The sequence below is a fragment of the Microcaecilia unicolor genome, unplaced genomic scaffold (genome assembly GCF_901765095.1).
Source record: "Microcaecilia unicolor unplaced genomic scaffold, aMicUni1.1, whole genome shotgun sequence".
In the NCBI taxonomy this organism is placed as follows: domain Eukaryota; kingdom Metazoa; phylum Chordata; class Amphibia; order Gymnophiona; family Siphonopidae; genus Microcaecilia; species Microcaecilia unicolor.
This window is the reverse complement of record NW_021963527.1, coordinates 1-13,604: the sequence shown is the minus strand read 5'-3', so window position 1 is coordinate 13,604 and position 13,604 is coordinate 1. Positions and strand designations below refer to the sequence as shown.

Here is a 13,604-nt window from a genome sequence, read left to right as displayed (position 1 = left end):
TTCGCTGCACAGTTGTTTGTGGTGAGTAAACTGGTCCTGGCAGCGAAATAGAAGCAACCCACTCTCCCAGACCAGCGGGCAATTTTAAACAAGTTGGACTGTATTTCTCTGATGTCCAAAACTCACTGCACTACGACAGGGACAGTTGATTGTTCACAACAAAACATGGGAACGGTATGAGCAGTAGACTTCCTTGCGCAATATTTCAGATTCCCCACATTAGCGAATGCAGGGGGTGAGGGGAGGGGGGAGGGATACAGTTGAATTTAACACAGGAAGACTATTGTGCGCATATTATTAAGTATGAACAAATTTGTGTTATTGTGATCAATATAATCTGCGGTTGTAAAGTTGAATTATTGAAATGAATAAAAAAATAAAAAAATAACTATAGAAATATAAATACTATATTACAAAATCCTCTGGTTATTCTAGAATGTTACTGTAACTACAAAAAGATTTAGCACAGGTTATCCATGAATGGAAGATACTAAACAAGATGTAGTTTTAGATTATGTCAGGTTAAAAAGCAACTGCTTCAGTTTTGATGAACAATTTACCAATGGCATCAATCTGGACAAGAATCATAAAATGATAATATAGAAAAAAATCCCCGAGACGAAAGACATGCAATTTTTATTGGCTTAATCTACAAATGCACTGGTAAAGCTGGTTTGAAAATGCTTCTGTTGAAAATGTTTCTTTAACTCTGGTTCGTCCCTTCATTCCCATTGAGTTCTTTAAAGATAGGTCTTTTACAAATTTCTCCATGGCTTCAGAAAACTGTGCAGGGGTAGGATCACGTAGAAACCCTGTAACATCATCAACAACTGTCTCCAAAGGACCACCTGAATTCACTGCAATAACTGGGCAACGCAAGTACATAGCCTCCAATGGCACTATGCCAAAGTGCTCATTGCTTGGTGTGTAAAGCACACATACACAACTGCAAAGAAGGAAAATCTTTTCTTCATCTGTAAAAGACCTAAGGAAAGTCACATGATCTTGAATGTCAAGCTTCTTTGCAATAGTGTTCAATTCTTCATAGTATTCCACATTCTCCAAAACCCTTTGGTCATACCCACCAGCTAAAATTAAATGAACCTTCTCCCACTCATGAGTGCAAAGTCTTTCCTGCAGATCATGCAAAGCCTCTAGAGCGAGGATCAGATTTTTTTCCTTTCATATCGATTGATTGAAAGAAATTTTAGCGTTCTTTTCTTGGGAACTAAACCATCCAGATTTGCATCAACTGTTGTGTCGAAAGTGCTGAAATTTAAAGAGGGATAAAGGACATCTGGTTTGATGTGAGACAAAGATGTGAATGTGTTCTTGAAGGTTTTGCGGTGAAACAGCTGTTGACAACAATGCAGTCTGCCAAGCCTGTGGTCTTCTCTTCCAACCAGTCTATCGGGGCTCTGTAGATCCTTTTAAGGGTAGACTGTCTTTGGGTGAGGAGCAAGTCTGGAAAGTGGCAGTAGAACAGGACCTTCTTGGGATTTCTGGCTAGTTTAAGAAAGGGAATACAAGCAGATACCTAGGAAACATGAAAAAAAAATCATCTTACTATTTATATGGAATAATCATCATCTTTAAAGCTTCAGTATCAAGAAAACATGAAAATCAATGATCATGAAAGTCAGCAGATGCCCTGCAGGCAAACTCCCACTGACCACACTGATGAAAGTGCAAATCAAATGGGGACAGTAAACCTCTTGAACTACCAATTATCATAGCACGATACCTCTGTACTGTCAAAAAGGACTTTTTGTCCTTCTAGCAAACTAGATCAATTCAATTATACTCAAGCCTAGAAAATTTCTTTAGAAACTGAGCTTGAAAGTATATTTCTACAAAAGAGAGACTCCCAAAAGACTAGAATACATCCTTAAACAAAAGGACACGTATTTCACCCCCACACGATGGACAAAACAATAAACTAGACAACTACACAGAAAGTTTCAGAGACAGAGTGAAATCACAATTTTGCAGCAAACAAAAGAAAATTCTGTACAACCTGTCATTAAAAAAAAACTAAAAATAACCAAAACATTGTCATCAAACCTGCAGATAAAGGAAGCTCTGTAATGATTATGGACATACAAATAGCTCTAAGACAACATATACAATAGGAAACTGACTGAAGAACTTATACAGGACTATAGAAAGCTATTGAAAAAAAAACCTTTCAAAACCACTTCAAAGCAAGTACAGCCACATCTTAAAAAAACAAACAAAAAAACCCTCATTCCTTGTCACTTGAACAGATGAATCCAGGAACTAGTGGGTTAATGCCTACCAGCAGGTGGAAATAGAGACAAACAAACTAAAGGCAGTGATGCCAGACAGCCAGCTCCTTCCTCAGTTAGTATGTCTCTATCTCAGCAGGTGGTGGACAGCTTATTTTCAGCTCCTGGGCCCAAGGCCTCTGAGGGTGCTCCTGGACCGGTGGCCAGTTTGAGGCGGGGTGGCGGACTGGTAGTGTCCCCTTTGGCAGCATACACAGTTGCTGGGTCCCTGCTGCACCTCAAATTCCCTCTGAACAGGCTTTTGCTGTTCCTTTCCTTCCCTGTTTCTGCTCCTCACTACAAAAAAAAAAAAAAAAAAGAGAACCATAGAATTTATTTAAAAGAGAAACACAGAAGTGTGTTTTTGCTGAGAGCAGGTTTGTGTTACTGCTGTCCAAGTCCTGTTTTCTGTTGCCTGCTTGTCTGAGCCTGCCTCAAATTTAAGTCAGAGAGTTTTTTTCTTCAGCTCAGCTGTCAGCCGCCTTTCCCAGTCCAGTCCGGGGTAAGTCGGGGACAGGCAATGGCAGCAGAGGCGGTAAAACACTGTTCCCGATGTGGGGAAACGGTGTTCAGCGGTGCGCTGATTTTGCGGGACTCGACGGAGTGGTAACCCCCCCCCCCGAGAGCATGCTTTCCCGTCCATTTTGTGATTGGTCGCGGAACCAGCTCCGGTAGTGGTTTTGGGCAAAGTCTTCTCCGCTGTTAGGGGAGTTGGGGGGGCTGTCAGGCACTATGGGCGGTGGTGCAGGTGCCATGGCTGCGACTCCTCCGTTGCGGGGGAGGGGTTTTCGCCAGAGTTTATTTTGCTACTCCATCAGGCATTTTTGTTGAAAAGGGCCTTGCTCCCCCCACGCGGCTGTGACAGCTTCGGCCTTTGATTCTCTCAGGGGGTCTGGGGTAACCAAGAGATTTTGGGTTTTCCCCCAGAGGATTTCTCCTCCTTAAAAAGCCTAGGCTTTCTTGGGGTCTGAGGAGGGGTCCTGCATACGGTCGCCTGCAGCTTCCTCTGTAGTGGCTCTCTCGCAGACGGGGTAGAGGACGTGGAGGACGGTGTCCTCACTGACCAACTGGAGGACTCTTCGCCGTGAGGATTTTCCATAAGGAGGAGTTGTCCTCCTTTATCTCTCAGGTGCTGGAAGCCCTGAATGTAGGACCCTGAGGTTGCAGCTTCTCAGGCAGTCAACCCCAAGATGGCTAGTACCAAACGACCTTCTAAGGCCTTTCCGGTACATGAAGCTATTGAAGAGTTGATTTCGGCCCAGTGGGCAGATCCGGATGGGGGCTGAAAGTAGCCAGGGCTATGGCCAGGCTGTATCCGGTTTCAGCGGACCGTTTAGAGCAGTTTGCTCTACCTAGGGTGGATGCCCTGGTGACGGCGGTCACTAAGAAGACTACTCTTCCAGTGGAAGGTGGTGTGGCACTTGGATATGCAAGACAGACGGCTCGAGGCCTCTTTAAAACATGCCTTTGAGGTGGCCGCTTTGACATTTCAAGCTTCTGTTATAGTTCTTATGCGGCTAGATTTTGTCTCAGTTGGCTACATTCTGTCATGGATTGATTTCAGAGTCTTTGTACTTTTTGAAGGAGTAAAAAAAAATTGATTCACTTCTACTCATTCTACACCACTCAGGATTTGTAACCTTCAAATCATATATCTCCTCCTCAGTCAAACTGAAGAGCCCTACCCTCTTTAAGCCATTCTTCATATGAGAGGAGTTCCATCCCCTTTATCATTTTGGTCACTCTTTAAACCTTTTCTAATTCCACTATATCTTTACCGAGATACAGCAACCAGAATTGAACACAATACTCAAGGTGAGGTCGTACCATGGTGCGACACAGAGACATTGTTGTATTCTTGGTCTTATTTATCATCCCTCTCATAAGAATTCCTAGCATCCAGTGGGTGGTGGACTTGGTCCTGGGGAACTGAGGAACTGAGTTTGATTCCCACTTCAGGCACAGGCAGCTCCTTGTGACTCTGGGCAAGTCACTTAACCCTCCATTGCCCCAGGTACAAATAAGAACCTGTATACAATATTAAGCCGTATTGAGCCTCCATGAGTGGGAAAGCGCGGGGTACAAATGTAAACAAAACAAAAATAAAATAAAATCCTGTTTACTTTTTTGGTCACTGACATACATTGGGCAGAAAATTTCCACATATTGTCTACAACGACACCTAGATCTTTTTCTAGGGTACTAATTCCCAATGTGGACCCTAGGATCAGGTAACCGTGATTCAGATTCTTCCTCCCAATGTGCATCACTTTGCATTTGGCCACAATAAATTTCATCTGCCATTTGGATGACCAGTCTTTCCAAATTCCTAAGACCTCCCTGCAAATTTTTTTCACAGCCCACATGTTTTAACAACTTTGAATAGTTTTGTGTCAGTTACAAATGTAATCACAATTTACTTGTAGTTCCTATTTCCACATACCAAAGGCTCAGATCGAGGGGAGCGATGGGTGTCATGGCACCACTCCAAATACTCCTTCACTCAGCCTTCCCTGCGATGGCAATACCAAACCTACACACACCAAAAGCATCGAGGCTGGTGGGTGGGGCCTTGAGTATGCTCAAGGTCTGCTTGCTCCCTAGAGAGGAAGCTGGCATGCCTTGAGCATGTACAAATACTCAAGGCCCTGTGCCAGCCAGCCTTGCTGCTATGCTGGTTGGGGTATCACCACCCCTGGGGAAGGAAGTGAGGTAGGTACTAAACATGTTGTGGGGGTGGGGTCAGAAAGGTGGTGATAAGTGCAGGAGACCACGGGGGGGGGGGGGGGGGGGTGGAAAGGAGGATGGGGATTTTGAGAGGGCAAAGAGATGCTAGACACCATGGTGGAGAGTGGCTCAGAGATGGGAATGGTGCTGGACACGGTGTTGGGGGGGGGGGGGCAGTCAGACTATGGGATGGTAACTAAGAGAAGAAGAGATGCCGGGGAAGGGGGTGGTGCGTGTCCCCAAAGTCACACACATTCTATCCCAATACCCCTCAATTTCTACCCCCCCCCCCCCGGAGCACTGAAGAAGATCTCGTATGGTGTTATAGGGATCTATCTCAATTTTTCCGCTAGCACCCATTCAATCTTAACTACCCGGAACTGGGTTCGATTCCCACTGCAGCGCCTTGTGACTCTGGGCAAGTCACTTAACCCTCCATTGTCCCAGCTACAAATAAGTACCTGTATAAATATGTAAACCGCTTTGAATGTAGTTGGAAAACCCACAGAAAGGCGGTATAGAAGTCCCATTTCCCACTGTGAAGCCACCTCCCTCCTCACCTGGTCACAGAACACCACATCGAATTCGGCGCCGCTGAGAAAGAGAACGTAGAGCACCAAGTAGATCATACGCAGGTAGGCGCACAATGCAGCGCCGAAGCCCAACACCGTTCGGGGAGCCAGTCACCCGCACACATCACAGGCAGATCTTGCGAGTCGGCGAAGCAGCGATCAGGGTCATAATGCGTGGTCCAGATCTGCACATCGCAGCCTCGGGCCTGTAATGCCAACGCCGCATCCAGCACTAATCGTTCTGCGCCACCCAGACCTAAATCTGGGTGCAAAATAGTACTTTGGGGGGTGCCATCCCGAATACGGAAACGAGATGCACATCGCTTCCGCTATCGTAGTATTATGGCACGCTAATTCCTTCCAGTCCTGCCTCTCAAGGAATGACGCTAGGGACACCGAAGACGCCACGTCACCGGCTTGATCAAGGAGGTGTAGCTTGATCTTATTAAGGTGGCTGTGTTTCTTTGAGTGGTTTTAATCTTTCTTTTCACATTCTACACGTTTTTAACCAAAGTTTAGTTGTACATATTCTTTTAAACATGTACTTCGTCTATAGTATTCACTGTTTTTTTAAATATAGCTTAGTACTGTTTTTGATTTTCTTAATCAGGCAATCTTGGACAGGCTCCAGCGAGTTTGAGGTCCTACAGCGCGCTACAGTGAGGAGGGGGAGGAGCGAGTCTGTACTGGGGAAACAGCTGTGCAATTTCTTTGGGTTCTTCTAACGGGAAGTGTGTAGAGTTGCACATTTATTTCTGTCTTCTGTGTTGACTTTAACTGCTGTTCGTAATGGTAAGTAGTTGTCGGTCTGGGTTCAGGGTTCCTTTGTCTTCTTGTCTGGAAGGTTTTATTTCCCCGTTATGTTTTAAAAGGGGAAAATAGAATGGATGTAATTCCTGAGTTGATATGTAATTTGCTAAAAAGATTTTTTTTAAAGGGGGGGGGAGGGAGATCGCAGTGTGTTCTAATTTTGCTCTTGGGAAAATGCTGTTGCTTGGTTGTGTTCGGTTTTCTAACGTGTTGCTGAGTTTCTGCTTACGTGTTTCATTCCAGCCGGGTCCTGCTGCCAGCGCCACGAACGTGGGCGTCTCCAGTCGATCTCCCAGCAAAGTGGTGTCCCGCGCGGCGGCCGCCGGCGGATCCACCGTCCGCCAAAGGTAGAGGGAGTTCTTCCCTGGGGGAAAGAAATCGAGCACAGGTTTTGGTGGTATTTGTAACAAATCTGGACATCCCCTCGCTCCTCTTTAAAGTTCTGGGATGTTTATAAGAGCTATCTAAAATGATCGGGGATGCTGAACAATTTCCAGGTCATATGCATTTGCTTATGTAGACGTGTGTTCTCCAAGAATTTAGCTTATTGTAGAGTGGTCACAGCGTGTATAATTCATGTCTATATAGCAAACATTATATTTTCATGAATTGAGAGAAAGCACGTTTACTCTTTATTTTCACATCTGGCTAGGCAAATAGAATAATACATTTAATTGAATTTCATAAATTGCTGGTTTTGTCTGTCGCCTGTTTCCTTCTCTGTCCTCTAGGTCTCCTCCATGGCTGTCTCTCGTCAACTACCTTTTTCATTTCCTATCTCATATTTATTCTTGTTTCATCCCAGTCCTTGTTGAGTTCTTTCTTTCTTCATTTTGTCTTCCATTAGGGTTATTTCTGGTTTTCTCTTTCTGTTTAAGGTCTTCCTCTACAGTCCCCCCCCCCCCCACACCCGTTGCTTAGGGCACACTAGCAGTAGGCCTAACAGGCAGCAGATATAATGTTAGGAATTGTTTTGAAAGGATCAAAGTGTAAAACAGAAAATAATTCTTCTGCATAGAGGTTAGCTCTCAACCCAGCCAGTCAGGTTTTCAGGATATCCACAATGAATATGCATGAGAGATTTTGCATATGGTGGTGGTAGTGAATGCAAATATCTAATGTGTATTCATTGTGGATATCCTGAAAACTAACTGGCTAGGTGTGTCCTATGGACAGGGTTCAGAACCATTGGAAGAGCTATGGTGATGTTCTATTAGCACATTTTATCAACTAAAGTTGAAACCCTATTTTCTCCAGTGCTCGTGACTTTACTTTCCTTGTTTTAAATAGGAAAAATGTTAGCAGTGGAACAAGGAGTGCAGGTCGTACTACTTCAGCGGGTACTGGTGGAATGTGGAGATTTTACACAGAAGATTCACCAGGATTGAAAGTGTAAGTAATTTTGATGCCTAGACTTGGGCATCATTTATAAATATACCTAGCAGCCATGCTTGCGCCAAAATCTAGACGAGTCCATTTACGCCAAGTAAAACTTGTTGCAAATACTTGTGCCTGATGTGCAGAGCAGGTGTATTCTATAATGTGTGTAGATTTTCTGAATGCCCACAGTCCGCCCATTCCACGCCCATGGCCATGTCCCTTTTTGGCACCATGCATTAGAATTTATGCATGCCACTTTACAAAATATGCCTAGCAAGTTGTGCATGTAATTCTAATTAATGCCAATTAGTATCAATAATTGCCTAAGTGGCAATTGGTGATGATGGGCTTAAGTAATTAAATTGCATGTGCAAATTAAGAAGAATACCGGATTTGTGCACAATTTGGTCACGCTATATGTAATCTGGGGGTATATATGTAAGTCAAACAACCAAATCGTTGTGTGTAACCTGCAGAAATGAATAAGGTTGTCGATAGTTTAAGAACTTAAAGTGCATATCTTTGGTGCTGGAAACAGATATACAAATATAATGTATGATGATTCACTTGATTAAGGCCCTTTGTCATAAACATCAAGATGACAAGAGCCAAGATAAAACAACTGGGAAAATTAGTCAACAGGTAATCTGAGCAATAGCATTCAAACTTAACACAGAAAACTAAAACTCGTATAGGAAATTTAATAAAACTATAAAATAATTTCTAATAAACATAGAAACATGATGGCAGATAAAGGCCAAATGGCCCATCCAGTTTGACCATCCACTATCTTTTCCTCTAAGAGATCCCATTTGCTTGTCTTGCACTTTCTGATTCAGGTAGTATCCACCACCTTAGATTAGAACTGAGCCTACACCTTTTACTTAATACTATGCCTCTCATTCCAGGTTGGAGTTTCTTTCAATTGAATAGACTGCCTCCTGTGCATTAATGCCACGGAGATATTTAATTGTCTCTATCATACCCCCTCTCTCCTGCCTTTCTTCCAGAGTATAAATGTTGAGGATTATAAGTCTGTCCCTGTACGCTTTATGATAGAGACCACTGACCAGTTTTGTAGCCGTGTTCTGGACCATTTCGATCATGTTTATCTTTTTGAATGTGCGATCTCCAGAATTGCACACAGTATTCTAAATGGGCCTCACCAGAGATTTATACAAGGCCACTATCGCCTCTCTTGGCCATTCCTTTCCCAAAACCCTTTGAGTATCCTTCTGGGTTTGGCTGTCACCTTTTCTACCTGTTTGGTCACCTAAGATTGTCAGATACAGTCGCCCCCAAGTCCCATTCTTTCATACACAGAAGTACTTCACCCCTTATACTCCCTTGGAGTTTTGCAGTGCAAGTGTATGACCCTGATTTTATGTATTTTTAGCATTGAATCTTAGTTGCCAATTTCTGGACCATTCTTCAGTCTTCGCTAGTTCCTCATGTCATCTACACTCTCTAGGATGTACCCTATTAGTTTGCTATCTTCTATAAAGAAGCAAACCTTACCAGACAACCCTTCTGAAATAGCACTCAGTGATGTTAGAGAGTCTGCCCAAGGACTGATCCCTGTGGTACACCACTGATAACATCCTTTTCTTTACAGCAAATTCCATTTACCATTACCCGTTGTCTCTTTCCACCTAACCAGTTTCTAACCCAGTTGGTCACTTTAGTTTATTTATCAGTTGCCTATGTGGAGCCATGTGGTAGACTTAGATTTTTGCAAAGCCTGTGACACTAGCGCTCCCCTTAAATCCAACTGTTTTGTCATCCACTCTAATTAGATTTGTCTGACAAAACGTGTCTCTAGTAATACCATGCTGCCTTGGCTCTTGCAGTCCACTTGATTCCAGAACCTTCACAGTCCTCCGCTTTAGAAGCATTTATACTACTACTACTTAGCATTTCCATAGCGCTGTCAGGGTTATGCAGCGCTGTACAAGTTTAAACATGGGGAAGGACAGTCCCTGCTCAAGAGAGCTTACAATCTAAAGGTAACAAACTAAGTAGTCAGTGTAGGTATGATGAATGGGGAAGGTGGTTAGGCACCAAAAGCAAGGGAGAAGAGGTGGGCTTTGAGTAAGGACTTGAAAATGGGCAGGGAGGGCGCATGGCGTATGGGCTCGGGAAGTCTGTTCCAGGCATAAGGTGATGCGAGGCAGAAGGGGCGGAGTCTGGAGTTAGCGGTGGTGGAGAAGGGTACAGATAGGAGTGATTTGTCCAGAGAGCGGAGGTTACGGGTGGGAACATACGGGAGAGAGGAGGGTAGAGAGGTAATGGGGGGCTGCAGATTGAGTGCACTTGAAGGTCAATAGGAGAAGCTTGAATTGTATACGGTAGCGGATCGGGAGCCAGTGAAGCGACTTGAGGAGAGGGGTGATATGAGAGTATCGGTTCACGCGGTAGATAAGACGTGCGGCGGAATTTTGGATAGATTGAAGGGGGGATAGGTGGCTAAGCGGGAGACCAGCGAGGAGAAGGTTGCAATAGTCAAGACGAGAGGTAACGAGCAAGTGGACGGGTTCGGGTGGTCTGTTCAGAGAGGAATGGGCGAATTTTGCTAATATTATAGAGGAAGAAGCGACAGGTCTTGGCTGTCTGTTGGATATGGGCAGAGAAGGAGAGGGAGGAGTCGAAAATGACTCCGAGATTGCGGGCTGAAGAGACGGGGAGGATGAGGGCGTTGTCAACAGAGACGGAAAGTGGGGGAAGAGGAGGGTTTGGGTGGAAAGACAAGGAGCTCAGTCTTTGCCATGTTCAGTTTCAGATGCCAGTTGGACATCCAGGCAGCGATGTCTGAGAGGCAGGCCGAAACTTTGGCCTGGGTTTCGACTGTGATGTCGGGAGTGGAGAGGTAAAGCTGGGTGTCATCGGCATAGAGATGGTACTGGAAACCATGTGATGAGATCAGCGAACCCAGGGAAGAGGTGTATATCGAGAAAAAAGCAGTCCAAGGACAGATCCTTGAGGAACCCCAACAGAGAGCGGGACGGGGTGGAAGAAGAGCCATTAGAAAATACTCTGAAGGTGCGTTGGGAAAGATACGAGGAGAACCAGGAGAGGACGGAGCCCTGGAACCCGAATGAGGACAGTGTGTCAAGAAGTAAATTATGATTGACAGTGTCGAAGGCGGCAGATAGGTCGAGGAAGATGATGGAATAGTGACCTTTGGATTTGGCCAGGAACAGGTCATTGCAGACTTTGGAGAGTGCTGTTTCTGTCGAGTGTAGTGGGCGGAAGCCGGATTGAAGCGGATCAAGGACGGCCTGAGAGGAGAGGAAATCAAGGCAGCGGCTGGACAGTGCGTTCAAGTAATTTGGAGAGGAAGGGTAGAAGGGAGATGGAGCGGTAATTGAGGGACAGGTGGGGTCAAGTGTTGGTTTTTTGAGAAGTGGTGTGACTACAGCGTGCTTGAAGGTGTCGGGGACAGTAGCAGTGGAGAGAGAGAGGTTGAGGATGTGACAGATTGAGGGGTTAACTGTAGGGGAGATGTTGGTAAGCAGATTGGTGGGAATGGGTCAGAGGAACAGGTGGTGCAGTTAGAGGAAGAAAGAAGGCGAGCAGTTTCCTCTTCGGTGATCTCAGGGAAGGAGGAGAAGGAGGCCAGGTTAGGTTGGTTGAGGGAGTGGGTTAAGAAGTCACAGGGAGGAGAGGCTTGGAAGTGAATTCAAGGTTTATCTTCTGCACTTTATCGCGGAAGTAGTCAGCTAGGGTTTGAGGAGAGAGTGAGGGGGGTGGGAGCGGAGGGCACTTTAAGTAGGGAGTTGAGGGTGGCGAAGAGGCGACGGGGGTTGGAGCCAAGAGAATTGGTTAATTGGGAATAATATTCTTGTTTGGCAAGGAATAGGGAGGACTGGAAGGAGGATAGCATGAATTTGTAATGGGTGAATTCTGACAGGTGGGTGCGAGATTTCCTCCAGAGTCGTCAGCAGATCGGGTGCAGGAGCGAAGGTAACGGATGCAAGGGGTTAACCAGGGCTGAGGATTAATGCGCTTAATGGGGCTAGAGACAGATGGTGCTAGGGTATCCAGAGCAGTGGAGAGAATTTCATTGTAGGTAGAGACCAGCCATGTCGACAGATTCAGAAGATGAAATGGAAGGGAAGAGATTGGAGATGTGAGAGGACAGGATAGGGGGGTCAACAGCTTGGAGATTCCTGAAGGCAGTGGTTATAGTTGGGCGAGGTTGAGGGGGAGGGTGATGAAGTGTGAGGGTGATTAGGTGATGATAGGAAGGACTGAGGTGCAGAAATTGGAAGGTGAGCAGGAAGAGAAGAGAACGAGGTCGAGACAATGGCCATCACGGTGAGTAGGGTGGTAGAGCTAGTCGGAGGTTAAAGGAGGATATCAGAGTGAGGAATTTAGAAGCGTAGGAGTTGGATGGGTTGTCAACGTGGATGTTAAAATCACCAAGAATGAGGGATGGAGATGGGGATCAAGAAAGACGGTGAGCCAAGCGTCGAAGTCAGTAAGGAATGAAGAGAGGGCTTATCAGGGGAGCGGTAGATGACTGCAACTCTGAGTGGTAATGGGTAGAATAGCCGGATGGAGTGAGCTTCAAAGGACGAGAAGCAGTGAGACTGCGGTAGGAGGAGGGGTTGAAAACTACAGGAGAGCGAGAGAAGTAGCCCGACACCTCCACCGCGGCCATCTGGGCGGGGGAGTGTGGAGAAGAAGAGAGAGCCTCCATGACAAAGGGCCGGGACTGAGGCAGAGTCGTCAGGGTAGAGCCAGGTTTCAGTTAGGGCGAGCAGTTGAAGGGAACGAGAGATGAGAGATCGGGTGAAGGGCAGTTTGTTGCAGACAGACCGAGTGGGCATTCCACAAGGCACATGAGAAGGGGAGGGAAAGGGGGGGGAGAGGGGAATAGAGGCAAGATTGGAGACATCGCGGAATCGTTTGCATGGATAGGAGGAGGACAGGTGAGGGGGGCCTGGATTTATATTAATTTACCCACCATAGAGTCGGATTAACAGGCTTGTAATTCCCAATCTTCTTTTTTTTTTTTCTTTTGTGGAGAAAAAACATCTCTGCCCTTCTCCACTCCATTCCTTAGCACCACTCCAGACTAAAGCGTTAAAGGTCAGACAGCGGAGCTTCCTGAACTCTTCCAGATTCTTTGAGTATCCCAGATGTATCCTATCGGGCCCATAGGCTTGTCTACTTCTAGTATATCTAGCTCCTCACGAACAGTCTCCTGAGAATTGGTCCAGGTCTACTACACATCCTTTCTTGTTAGCATTTGTTCTCTGCAGTCCTAATCTTGGCCATTCATCTGTAAACACAGAATAGAAATATTGTTAATCAGTTCAGCTTTATCCTTATCAGGTTCTACATATTCTGTCCTTCATGCTTGAATCTGACAATTCAACTTAAGAGAAAGTGCCAGTCGCTTATTTACTGTATTGGTTATTTTTCTTCCATTTGCATCTTTGCTTTCCCTGACTTTTTCCAGCTTCCATTAGCATTTGCCTGTCTTCCTCTTTCTGTGTTGTCTTGTAATTTATGAAGGCTAACCTCTTTTCCCCTACTTTTGAGCTACTAATTTTGAGAACCAAAGTGACCTTTTCCTCTTACTTTTATTTACTTTTCTATTGTGGGCAGTTGATTTGACCCCTGCTTCAGGCAGTAGTGGCCTTTACTGGACCCCCATTTTGAACCTGTTCAGCAGGCCTCTTAAAATCTGTTAAGTGGTTTTCCTTGTGGCTGTTTGGCTAGAAAGATTTCAGAGCTGCAGGTATTACCTTGTAAGACCTATTTGGTGTTTACTGTTGTCCTTGCGGCCCACCCCCCACCCCCCCCCCCCCCCCCCCCC

General features: G+C 45.4%; 1 long non-coding RNA gene and 1 pseudogene across 1 annotated transcript; one reads left to right on the top strand and one right to left on the bottom strand.

Annotated features, from left to right (window-relative positions):
• Nucleotides 1-620: 620 nt before the first annotated feature.
• LOC115459401 lies at nucleotides 621-6,336 on the bottom strand (annotated as a pseudogene).
• Nucleotides 6,337-6,359: 23 nt separating this feature from the next.
• Nucleotides 6,360-7,788, top strand: LOC115459402. The gene is made up of 3 exons (XR_003940265.1): nucleotides 6,360-6,379; nucleotides 6,641-6,744; nucleotides 7,688-7,788. It is a non-coding gene; the product is annotated as an uncharacterized LOC115459402 (long non-coding RNA).
• Nucleotides 7,789-13,604: the final 5,816 nt, after the last annotated feature.